The following is a 13,484-nucleotide window of genomic DNA, read 5'->3' as shown; positions in this document are numbered from 1 at the left end:
TACTACAGATGCCACACTGATCCACATGTCAATTTCATGCTCCATCCTTCACTCACTGGTGAATACAAACCTGTTATACTTGAACTCCTCCTCATGATGTTGCACCATGAGGTGAAATTCTGCTGCAAAGTGATGCATCGGGATGGAAAAATCATGAAGTGCAGTTTCTCAGTCTCAAGATTTTGCAAGGCAATGACGTCTCCGGGAATATACATAATGATGTCAGTGTGACATGAGAGAGAGTCAGAAGTACAGAGTTTTAAACTCAAAAAGTAAAGTAGAGCTACTGTAAGCCATCTGATAGAAATGAAAATTATAATAGTATTCTTTCAGAGTGAATAACAGCGCCATCCTGAGGGCATCAAAGCATATTTTTAATGGGCATCAAAGCATATTTTCAATGGACAGAATTTGGGGATAATTCATTCAATATCTTTTAATTAACAAGAAAACGAGGCACAATTAGAACTTGAACTTCTGTAATTCATTTTATTCAGATAAAACTAATTTGATGGAGACAAAAAAATAACTTCTATCTTACCACATTTGGGTTATTTTGATTGAGGAACAATGAGGCCCATTATTTTTCCCACCGGGACCAGTTGGATAAGGACAGATATCACCCACCAAATATCTATGATCCACTATAGTGACATATGTGCTGACTGCCTATAAGCTTCTTAATATAGTGTGTTCTACATTATATTTCTGAGTAATAAGTATGGTGGATGTCTATTAGCTTGTTTCCAGATGACCACTCAGAAAACTGCAAGAAGATGTTTCAAAGCAATCTCTAACTTTCTTAAACTATTTCTTCATGAATTGTGTTATGCAAATATAGTTTTTCAGTTTCAGAGTCTTAGGAGGTGAAACTGCACTCAAACCTGTGGAATCGCTGCATTAAAAAGCTGTAAAAGTATTTGACAGGAGAAGTTATTCATACCACTGCTGTCATTTCCTCAGTAAATATCAGGTTTTTTCTTTTAAGACCTGCTCCATGTACAGAATGTAGAATGGATTGGCACCACTAAAATAATGAAAGGACCACTAAAGTCATTATAAGAGGACTTATCTCTTTGTTAATGTGCTTCTATGTGAGGGAATCTGAGTCATTTTAGTCTTTGTGTTTTATCTTGTATTTCTAATATTACACTCCAGCCTCATATACACTATGCACACTTCCACTTTGTACAATATTTACTATTTTTGCTTTGTATGTTGCCTTTAATGTCTCTGTGTGGCCCTGCGATGGACTAGCGAGCAGTCCAGGGTGTACCCTGCCTTTCGCCCAAAGACTGCTGGGATAGGCTCCAGCTTCCCTGCGACCCTTCATTGGATTAAGCGGTTAGGATCATCAATGAATGTTGCCTTTAATTGTTTGTTATGTGTTTTTTTTTTGTGATCTTCCAAAAGACTGCAAGTTTTATTCTGGTGCTCATTTGCATGTGTACATTTGTACTTATGCAATACCACTCCTTTAAAAAGTAAATGTAAAACTATTATAAATTGGTCTAATGTGGATCATGTAATGATATTGTTCTAACTGGATTATAAGTGGACAAAAATGGTATGGAACTATTGAATTAGAAACCACATTTGTTCCTATTCCATATTTAGTTTGAAGGACTAAATGAGTTCAAAATCTAAAGCAATGAATCATGCCTGAACTTGATAAAGTCATTTTAAAACCTAAATTTAATCAAAACGAATTTTCAGCCAAAAGTAAAAAAAAAAAATTGTAGGAAGGAATTTGAAACAGAGAAACATGTCGAGTGTCCCCATGTGGACTTTATCACATTAACTTTATTGTTCTTATATGGGGTTGTGTGAAGTACTGTGTCATCAGAGTTCTACTTGAAGCAGACAGTGATCAAATTGGCCTCAGTTTGTTTCACTGATGACTGAGCTGAGCAAAAAGTTATTCAGAAGGAACCATAAAAATGATTAACTTTCCCATCCAATGCAGCTCAAACCTTAGATACTTTACAATAGTTTGAAAGATTTGTGAATGTGTGTCATTTTTGCATTAGAAAGTTCTTTGGTCCATCACTAAATACTAATTATTAAAAATAAAAGAAAATACCAATGCTGCAAACCTGACCATGTTACATGTTTGTGTGAGGTTCTGGGTGTTTCACATATCTACTGTGAAAAGATCAACACCTTTATAATCTGATTTACCCATTTCTTATCACAATCTGAACACTGTTTCTAGCTTCATTTCAGAACCTCAAAATAAGTGTCTGAGCTTGAATGTTGTGTTTGTGAAAAGAAAACACTGGGAATACTCCATCAATCAGAAATGTAAATTAAAGCCAAAAGTGTCATCCATGAGGTCCGAGCTTTTGAGTTTAACTCGGCACGGTGTAATGTGTTCAGGACCTTACAAATTTGAATGCAGTCCATTTTGGTGCTGATCCCGTGAATTTCAATAAAGATATGATTAAACCGTATTTCATTGCAAGAATGTTTTTTTTTTTTTTTTTTTTTGTGGGTTGTCATGGTAACATGGTTTGTCCTATTAGAAAGATTTCAATAGCATTTGGTCCCCAAGTTGTTATGAAGTTTCCCACCAAATTTGCTAATCAATTGAATAAATCCGCTCAGACTACTTTGTTCTATGTAAAGTGGCTAAATGTGGTCAATGATGAGCATAAACTACAAGATGACAGACACTTTGTTGCCATGGCAACAAGTGTTTTTTTTTTTGTTTGTTTTTTCTTTTGTTTTTTTTTCACTAGTGCAGACCTTTATGTTGAAACTGGACCAGTACACTCCAAAGATCATTGCCCTGATGGAGACAAAGGGAGGAGTCATTGGGGCCAAACCTTTTTTTTTTTTTAAACAAAAAAACAAACAGAATTGTACAGATAAAAAAAACGATAACAAAAAAAAAAAATGTGTACATATATAAAGAAAACACACACACACACATCCACACACATCCGCACACACACAGAAAAATAAAATAAAATACAGTCTCACATAATACATTTGCCTAACAGTTCTCAAACTGTAGTTTGTGGATCAGTAGGGTGCTTGGACCTCCCATATACCAGCCTTTCTGTGGTTACACCCATAATTTATGATCAAATAGAGACTATTTGTATTTATAGTAATGTAATATGTGTTTTTTTTGTTTTTGTTTTTGTTTGTTTTTTTTAGGATTTTTACTTTCTGAATTCAGACATGGTAAAAACCAGTCAGAGTTTTGTTAATGTTTGTATTATCCATTTTAAGACTCAGTTTTGTCCCACTGTGCTTTTAGTTTACAGCTGGTGGTACTTGAAAAATTAAATGCTTCATAGTACCTGGAGTGTACACCACTTTATAGAATGGTACTTGGCGCAACAGACCCAAGAAGAACTACCATAGTCAAAACATTAACTCATATTATCAGGTAGACAGTAGAGGTTGCAGGACACTTTGGTTTAAAGCAGATAAGTATGGATTCCAGAGTTCATAGAATGCTTTGATATTTCCCTGCTGGGAGAGCTTAATCTTTTCAAGTTTTAAGAAGAAAAGAAAATCATGAACCCAATGCATATAGGTGGGTGGCAAGTGTTTGACTTTTTTGCTTGTCTTGCAGTGTATGGCACATGTGTGCCAAACTTTATTGCCCTACGTCAAAGAAGATGTTCGGGACCCAGTTAATTTTTGGGTTTTGTCCTTTGTTTAGTTGGCGCTGTGGAGCCATTTTTAAAATGGAGTCTATGTAGACCATGGATTGTCTAGTTTTTAACTGGGCTGGTTGTGTGTGCCAAATTTCACAACTTTTCATGGGTGTTTAGGGGGTCATATTTGTGCTCAATGTGCTTAGAATAATAAACATTTAGGAAACAATAGGGTCCGTTTCATACTTCATATGGCCCGGAATCTAATAAACTTCTGAACAAGGACTCTTTGTAGAGCTGAAATTCTTCTTTCAACCTTGGTCACTACAGTCACAATGAAGGGGAACAAATAGTAAAAAGCTTCCCTTCAACAATCCAGAATGGCATTTTCTGCTATTATTTAAATTGGCTATGATAAGTGTATTTAAGTACTGAAGCCAAAGGTTATGAAAGACGCAAAAGGAAGACCCAGCTCTGCTATGTGTGATGAAAACAGAACCCCTAAGGCTGGAAGCATCAGGAAGTTAAAATGGTTTGTTTTTACCTTTGTGTCTGTGCTTATTGCCAACTTTACCTAAAACTACTGTTGTTTCTTGGTGATTTCTTTTCAGAAAACGAGTCTTGGTCTAATTTAGATTCCATTCCATTTTGAAAGTGATCAGAAAGGAATTGTGGACACAGAAATTTTTAAAGGGTTTCTTCAAAATATGTGCGGAAATGAGCTGCTTGGTGGAGGTCGGCACTCTCCAAGTGTTTTCAGCTTTTTATCAAACACCTAATGTAAAGCTTGTCAAGATACTGACAACCGTCAGCTTCCTGACATTCTGAGTCTTCACAGAGAGCAAAACCCTGTGATGTGAGTTCAGTACCCAAACTATTTGCTGAAGAAGACCTAAAACAAATCCTGTTATGAGACAAATACCCAGATGGATATTTAACAAAGATTAAATGAAAATGTAATCAGGCCCAGATTTACAATTTCCACCTCCTCTTTAGGGATGAGACTAAATCCTGGATTTGACCTAACTGCAACCACGTAGTTGCGTATGACACAGTGGTTTCCACATCATGACTCCATCATCACATGTTGTACCAAGAGGAATCAGACTTCCCTTTGAACTAAACTGCCACAGACACAGATGAGCTTGTTATTATAGCAACTCGGCCGAATTTGCTGGGAAAGAGGGCCTGTCCCTCTGACACACTTCCTGTCCTTTGAAGAGGCCAACGGAGAGATGGCTTTGCGGGCCCTATTTCCAAGCATTTCCTTTGATGCCTGTGAGCGCTGAGGTGGTGGGGGTTTAAAGCCATCTCAAGGACGTGAACCCCCAAACCTCAAATTAATCCCCATTATCGTGGGATGGAGTTTTTGCAGCCTGACACGCGATTGAATTAGAGAATAAATGAAGTAAATATTTTGTTTTTATTGAGGCATTTTTTTTACATCCAGAGGAAAATAAGTTCTGTTTTAGGACCTTCCTCCATGGTGACAAATTGAAGAAATCTAAGCTCTGTTGACACTTGATACAGATATTTCTTGGCCTTGGAGAGTGCCAACCTCGGTGACCACTTCTGGGTCATTCCATCTTAAAACAGAGCGTTCTCCCTGGAAACCAGCATCAAGAGAGGAGGAGGAGATTGAGATGGTCAGATTCAATGGAATCTAATAGTTTGCCTGTGTTTATAACAATGGCTACAGCTACATGATGTTTTTTAATTTGGAATGAATAATTTGGAATTAAGTTATTCGGAATCAACATATTCTCCTACAAGTTTACATGAAAATAATTCCGAATGAAGGTTTACATGAAACAAGTCCTTACTTAATTCCTCTTTGGAGCGTTGGGAAGGGCTCTGATTGGACAGAGGGTGCAGTACAACGTATACCGGAAATAAACAGTTGGCTCCCTGCTTCTCGTCTTTTCAGTCATAACTTTTATAAACTACCCAATAAGTACCAGTTTTGCCACTATTTTTATTATAATTTTAAAGTACCAGCTCAACACGAGCGTACTACTTCACTTTTTGCAGCAAGGAGAAGAAAGATAGATCACCGAACACGGGAGGCAAAACAACGCGCGTTATCAGGACAGGACAAGGTAACAACGCGTGTCATCGGGTCAGGACAAGATAACGAGCATGTGCAGAATGCCCATAATTAACTTAGAGCGGAATTAAGGTTTACATGACAGAGGAATTAAATAGTTCGGAATTAAAATGCGAATAAACCAGCCACTTACATCAGAATTACGTTTAATTCCGAACAGAAATTTGCGTTGGGAATTAAGTGTTGACATGGTCATTTTTCTTATGTTTAAAGCGGAATTAACTTTTATTCAGAATTAAACAGGATTTAAAACTCCCATGTAAACGTAGCAAATGTTAGGGGCCTGAAGCCTGGCGGGCCTTCTGGAGGGAACGCTGCTTGGTGATGGAGAGGGGGATGTGAGGCATACAGGGAAAGCAGGAGGAGAGAAGAGCAGCTGCTGGCCGTGAAAAGCTCAAACATGTGACTGTTGCCTTTATCTTGAGGAACAAAAGGGCGTGAATGTTGTAAGGGGCAGAGGACAATCGTGACCGAAGTACAGTGTTGATTCCTGCAGTGGTGGTTACTCAGCCTATTGTGGTGGCCCAGTGTGTGATGTGTCAGGAAAAACAGCCCTGACATGCGACTGCGTTTCTGCAAGCTACAAGTAAGCTGCGTTAAGAATAATCTTGCGCAAACAGAGTTATTTAAGCTGTTTGGTGTCAAATCAAGTGCTAACGTATACTGTTTACTACTGCTTAATGTGTATTGCAGTGAGAGAAATATCATATTAACAGCATGACATTAGAAAAACAATAATATATGCAAATGCATGAGTTTGAAACATCTTTCAAACCCAAAGTTATCTTGACCAGGCTGCTGATCCTGTACTTTACAATGTTAGTTTGTAGTGTAAAATAGGGGGATCCTTACCCTCCCACTTAGAAATTCCTTTTTATCTTTACAGCGGCATATAAAACACCACTAACAGAGCCTGAAGCCCACTGACATTTCTTATTTGCAAAATGTGTCTACAGTAAAGGAAGCGAAGAAGGGGGTGCACGAATAAACACACACGTGCAGACTTTTGGTCCTGCTGCCAAATGACTGATAGTTTTTCTAGCATTGAAGGTTTCTCCATATTTAGTCCCGTATAATCAATACTTTCTGCTTCTGTACTTCTCTTTACTATCTGCACTTGGCACTGACTGCTTTTTTGAAGCAGTGGGGGTGTAGCCCCATCCAGAACGAGGACACAATTAGTGTATTGAGCCGAAAACAGTGGGGTTCCCCCTTTGAAGTGGGGATCAAATGAAGGAGCTGTGTGTTTTTGTCCAAAATGACAGGCTTGCCAGGTTTACTAATGGGTAGCTAATAGAAAGAGAGGTTTATGATGCTCATTAATTACACAGTCTGTCATGTGTTGGAAGGGTAGAATAGAGGAGATATAGGGGGAAAAGAAAAAGAAAGTGGGGTGCAGCAGAGGAAGCTAAAGAAAAGAGGTGGGGGTGGCTGGGTGCATTCTGTGAGGGGGGAAATTAGGAATGAGCGGAAAGAAAGAGTAAGGGCGAGGAGACATCTCCAACAAGATCCTTGCACCAAACCTGAGCTGACGGAGAGCAAAAAAGCAAAGAAGAAAAAGAAAGGAACAGGAGGAGATAAAATAATCCCTTCCCAAAGATAAGAACAGCCACCAAGACGGGAGCTTCAAAGAGCAGGAGACACTCTCATGGGAGCGTGCCACAAACCGTTTCCTCATCTTCAGAGGAAAATTCAGTCCCTGATCCAAACACGCCCATGCTCTCAGCACCCACCACTCTGCAGGCATCCAACACCCGGTGACTCCTGGGGTGGTGCGCACACTTCCAAGCGACGCTGCTTTTGAACTGCTTGGACTCACGTCGAGTGGCGATGGTGATCTGCACATTAGGTGCAAATGTGAATAGTTAATGAAGAGAGGAGAAAAAAAAAAAAGCATGGCCCGTCACTCCCACCGCAGGGATGGCTAGTGATCTCTGCTATCAGCTTCAACCAGCACAACTCCTACAGACCTTTTGTAGATGGAGATTGTCATTTCAAGCTGAGCCACTAATAATACCGTCACCGACAGTAGCCCATCCTCTGTGACAGAGTAAGGACATGATTTGTGAGATGTTGCTAGTGGATATTACAATGAGTTTAGACTAAATGAGACTTTCATTAACAATGAGCCAGTCCAGTGACCTGTGAGACATGCAGTGTACTCTAGTCCCCATAGGGCTGAGCACCAATGGGGCCAGTCAGCCAGACAGGGTTTATTTAGCTAAGCTCCAAGTCTCCCACACAGAGAGGCGTGCAGTGCCATGGAATTCATTATTCTGGGCCCTAAACGAGCTGCTGGTGTTTTGAATAGTTTCAGCAGGCTTTGAAATTGCACTCTGTGCTTGGGTTCAATCACAGAGGCCACGATCAGATTGCACTGAGTGTTATATCATCATAGGGACATTCAGCTTGAGAAGTTAGGCCGAGGTCCACTCAGAAAAACAATGGTGGACTAATACCAAAATATTTAGCAGCACTTTCCCCAGTGAAGGGGCCATGGCAGAGGAGCTTCCTGTCCACATACCCGCGACCTTTCACCCACAGATTGCTTGCCACAGCAGTATAAATTAGCAAATGCAACAAAAATGGGTGGAATCATTCCAACGCAATGTGTAAAAAGATGCATGGCTAATTTTCTCTCTTAAAATAAACAGTCTGTGACATACTATAGAAAGGCAGTAAAGCAGATCTCTGGGAAAGCAAATGGGTCATGCACCTCCGAGAGCCAAAAATCAGTTTTCACTCCTCCTACTGATATGCAAGACTTTCAATCAAGTCTTCAAATCAAAACTTCAAAGTCAAACTTTCAAAGTTTGATTTCCAACCTTGCTTTCCTTAGATCTCCAGATTCTCAGAGGCATTCAAATGTATCCTTTCTAACACACGCCAGCACATAAAATATATAAAACAAGGCATTTAATGGTCTATAGAAAAGTAGAACAGTATATGTGGCACTTCTCCAGAGAGCATTTCGCTTTGGAGTGTTTTTTCAGCGTTCTTTTTATGCGTTTACTTTTACAAAAAAAAATCTTGTAAAACGTGTCATTTAACCACACAAAATTGCAGAGTGTTGTCAGCAGAAACAGGCACGCCTCGAGCAGCATTGTAAAAGCAAGCATTTGAAATTATTTTTTCACCCCAACAAAACAATTGTGAGCTGGCTCTGAACCAGGCTCACGGAGTTCTGCCTGTAGGTGCTCAGCGAGAGAGCAGCAGGGCCGCTCAGAAGTAAGCAATAACAGCAACTAATTCTTCACTGGCTTGGTCTCTACTGCCACAAAATGCTTCAACCACTGTACAACACAATGAACAAATAAAGCATGCTGATTCCTTTTATAGAAATATTTCAGTGAGGATCCCGACCAGAATGAAAACCAGCTTAAAATTTGATCAAAGATGGCAGAATTACGTCCGGGTTGTGAGGTTCCTTTCAAAACAACTTCTACCATTTTTATTTCTGACAAGTAATAAAAATGACAAGTTGGCAGACAAGAGGAATTTGGAATCATAGCTTTTATTGAAGAATATCCACTGTATGAAGATGTGAGCACAACATAGTATGGAAATAGGAGGATACGAGACAAGTTGAAGTAAAACAAGTGCAACAACATCATGAGCAATCGTGTGAAGCAGCTCATCAGAACATTAAGACAAATTATACCGTGGTCAGTGATAATTCTAATGCCAACCGGCGTGCATTATTTCCATATATATGCACACGTAGTTCTGCGAGTTAAATTCCTGTAATATCCCTCCATATGGTGCGTCACTGTAGCAACACATTAATCAAATGATTCAGATCAGCTGTCTTTTAAAAGGTGAATGAGAGAAACCCGCTGTGGCTTAAAAAGTACATCTAGGCAAACATTAAATAGTTCTTATACTTTAGCAAACTTAGGAAGTTTCATTAAAAAAAAAAAAAATGAAAGAAATATTTGTTATAAGATGTTTAATGTGTGGGACCATGGCATAAGCAGATTAAACAACACGATCATGCACTTTACACGGTTGTAATGCACTTCGTGGAGGAAACTCTGTTGTGTGTTGTGATGTTTTAGACTCCACGTCGTGCATTAAAACCATATAAAGCACAGCTCCTGGTTACTTAATCCTTATTGACTCCACCAACTCATGCTGACGTTTTACTGTAGCTACCAAAAATTTGGAGATAAAATATTTGCATTAAAACATGTAAACATCTACCATTTTGTTACACTTTCATATGACTTTCAAAACTTTAAAGATGTTTCACAGCAATATTTATAATCAGTCATTTCACCATTTGATTGCTACACTCGAGTGTCACTTCATGCGCTACACCTGTAAATTTCTGTTAATAAAAATAGTTAATCATCCAATCACAGTCCGAATGTCCACACTAGTCCCTAACCCCTCATTTACTACATCCGGCTGAACTATATAGCACACTATAAGGTAAACTCAGTCCAATAGCATTTTGAGCACAAACCTGAATATTTGCCTCCTTGTTGCAGATCATGTGACTATCAGCTGTCACCACAGCAACCTTGACATTCCAAATCCAATCCTAACTCGTGTGAAAGCATTTTATTTCCTTATCTTGTATTTTATTCTTTCTTTGTTGCTTACTTGTTCAATGAAAAAGGATAAGAAATGATTGATCTATAGTGTTTTTTAACCTGTTTTTCTAGTGTCACTTGCGCCGTTTTGAACTCCTTACCACAATGCATTGTGATCTAGATTGACCCATCTCGTGACCATCGATGCTCACTACTTCTCAAGATGCATTTTGAGTAATTATTAATGGAGCTTTTTCTGTTTGGACATTTGAACACTCCTAGAAAATGGTGTGACCACTATATAGGGCACTATGTAGGGAATAGTGTGGACATTCAGACACAGCCATGGTGACGTTAAAGACACTACAGAACTTTTTCCTCCTCATTTGCCCCCTATCGACAGCTAATTCGACATCCATCTTGCATCCTACCTGACCTTAGTTCTCTCCAGCCAGCAAAAAATGGGCTCTGGATGTAAAAGTTGTATGGTGTAGTTTCTCAGCCTCAGGATACTGGCAGCAGCAGCTCTAGAAATGCACATGATGGATGTCACTGTGTCATCAAACAAGTCTGGAACAGACTTTTTTTAAGGTCAAAATGTTATGTAATACTTCTTTAAAACTGAGCATCATAATGTGGAAGAAAGGGGATTTACATAACTTTGAATGTGGCTTGCTTATTGCTGGTTGTGTGTTTGAGTTTGATCAAAAGTAACTAAAATAAATTAATTTTGATAAAACATCAGTATATAAGCTGAATCATTATTAACAACTGAATTGGTTTGACACAAGTACAGTAGGAATAGTAGAGTTGTGTAATGTTAACATAAAACATTTTTAAAAAATCATTATGTTTTTAATTGCATCTCTGACTGCACAACACATCTAATCTTGAAGCAGATGGGCTACAACAGCAGGAGACCCCACAAGTGCCACTTCTGTTAACTAACAACAGGAAACTGAGGCTACAATTCACACAGTGTCACCCAAACTGTACTGGGCTAAAAGAGATGAAACAACATTGCCTGATCTGATGAGTCTTCATTGGAGCTGAAACAGAAGATGGTAGGGTCAGAATTTCACAATAATGTAATAATGTATTCTAGCTTGTAGGCCACAGTAAGGCGTCTGTAGCTTGGCGAGGAAGAGCAGAGCACTTGTCTAACAACAAGAAGGTCAGTGGATCAAGACACTGAATCCCACGTTGGTAATATGTATAGGCATGAATGTCTATGGATACATGATGGTTTTTTTTATTCTGAATAAATTATTCCAAAGAAAAAATTTCAAATAAAAGTATTCTCCTTCGAGTTTACATGGAAATATTCATTTAATTATTGAAGTACCAGTTTGATATGAGCATAGTTCTGCACTTTTGTCAGCAGCTGCGAAGGAAGAGGAAGATATCGTACCACAGTTGTAAAGTAAAGTAAACAGGAGGCAGAAGACTGCGGATGTGCATCATTGCGATGGGATAAGGTAAGGAGCATACACAAAACGACCAGAATTGACTTACAGCAGAACAAACTTTTACGTCATAGAGGAATTAATTAATTAATTAATTGATTAATAAAAGTATGGATTTAAAATGAAAATGAACCAGTCACTTACTTCGGAATTAAGTTTAATCCTGAATTGTCATTTTCTTTTGGAATAAGGTGTTTACATGAACCTTTTTCATCTCTTTAAAGCAGATTTATCTTTCATTTGGAATTAAAGAGGAAGTATAAAAACACTCGGAGAGCGCAAACTTCCGCCAAAGCCTTTAAAAAGTTCCTGGATCCAAACAGTGGTCAGGATCACCACCAAAATTAAATCAGTTCTTCTTCATTTTCACATTTCCAACAACTCCTGAAATTTCATAAAAATCCATTCCAAACTTTTTAAGTTATCTTGAACACAAACAAACAAACAGATGAATGCAGGTAAAAACATAACCTCCTTGGCAACGGTAATTAAAACTCATGTGAACGTGGCCTATGTGTGAGAGAAGCGCAAGCACTGAACTGTAGAAACACTGTATGAGTGTCTGTGTATGTGTCATGTTGTGTTAAAGCACAATATAGATCCATTTACCAGTTGGATCAGTGGCTCAAGCTGCTTTAATGGTGTGGTGCACACTTTAGGCTAGTTGAGCATGGTTTAAACTTAGTGGCTGACCATTTCCATCTCTTTATGACCACAGTGGAGCATCTTCTGATGTTACTTCCAGCAGGATAATTCACCATGTCACAAATCATCTCCAGCTGGTTTTGATCATGACAATGAGTTCACTGTTACTCCAGTGGACTACACAGTCACCAATCCTAATAAAGTGTATGCAGCCGCAGCTGGGTGATGTTATCATGTCAATGTGGAGCAAAATAACAAAGAATTAAAGCATTTTTTAAGGCACAACAGTGTCCAATGGAGTACCAGAAGTTATGCCTAATAAACTGGCCGGTGATTATGTATTAGTTATGTGTTTAAAATATCTGTAGTTCAGGTCGTCTTCTGCTTGTTTTCTTTTAAAAAGTAATATTTCAGCTTCATGTAATGTCCTAAATAAGAGGATAAGAAAGATTCCTCAGCATGGAGTTCCACATGACATACACCAACAATAATATAAGACAAACAAGTCTGTGGGTTCAGGTTTATAAAAGTCTTTTAGTTTGATCTGGAGGGTTATTTTTCATTTCATATTTGCATCCTTAGTGTCAGCCTCCCCTTGGATTTGTTTGTCAATCTCTTACTTGCTTGTTCACATATACATTAGCATTAACAAGTACTTTGTCAGTACTTTCTCAGCACATATTAATATCTTTCTGTTCATTTTGACACAAGCAAAAATGAGTCTGAAATCTGACTGAAAATGAGCCCACTGAGATGCTGCGTCAGCTCCTGTTGCTCAGCTCTCATAAAAACTATTTTCTACTCGCAGCGTATGACAAACCACCAACCAAATAAGTTAACAAAATATTTTCAATGTTTTCTCCACAGCCATCTAAAGCAACATAAGGACAACACCACACGAGTCCAAGCAGCTGCAGGTGCTGAGCACCGTGACGGAGTGTCACTAATCCATTATTGTAATATCATTATTATCATCGATACTGGTATACTGGGTATCAGTCGGTCTGAAAATATGAATGAGCTGCTCGATATGCACTTAGAATGTATGCCTGTAACACATAATGTTACAACCATGTAAGACGAGTTCTGAGTTTTCCTTTCTGTAGCCTATAAT

The sequence above is a fragment of the Telmatherina bonti genome (genome assembly GCF_933228915.1).
Source record: "Telmatherina bonti genome assembly, chromosome: 1".
Taxonomy (NCBI): domain Eukaryota; kingdom Metazoa; phylum Chordata; class Actinopteri; order Atheriniformes; family Telmatherinidae; genus Telmatherina; species Telmatherina bonti.
The sequence above is the reverse complement of the archived record's forward strand: the minus strand, read 5'-3'. Positions refer to the sequence as shown.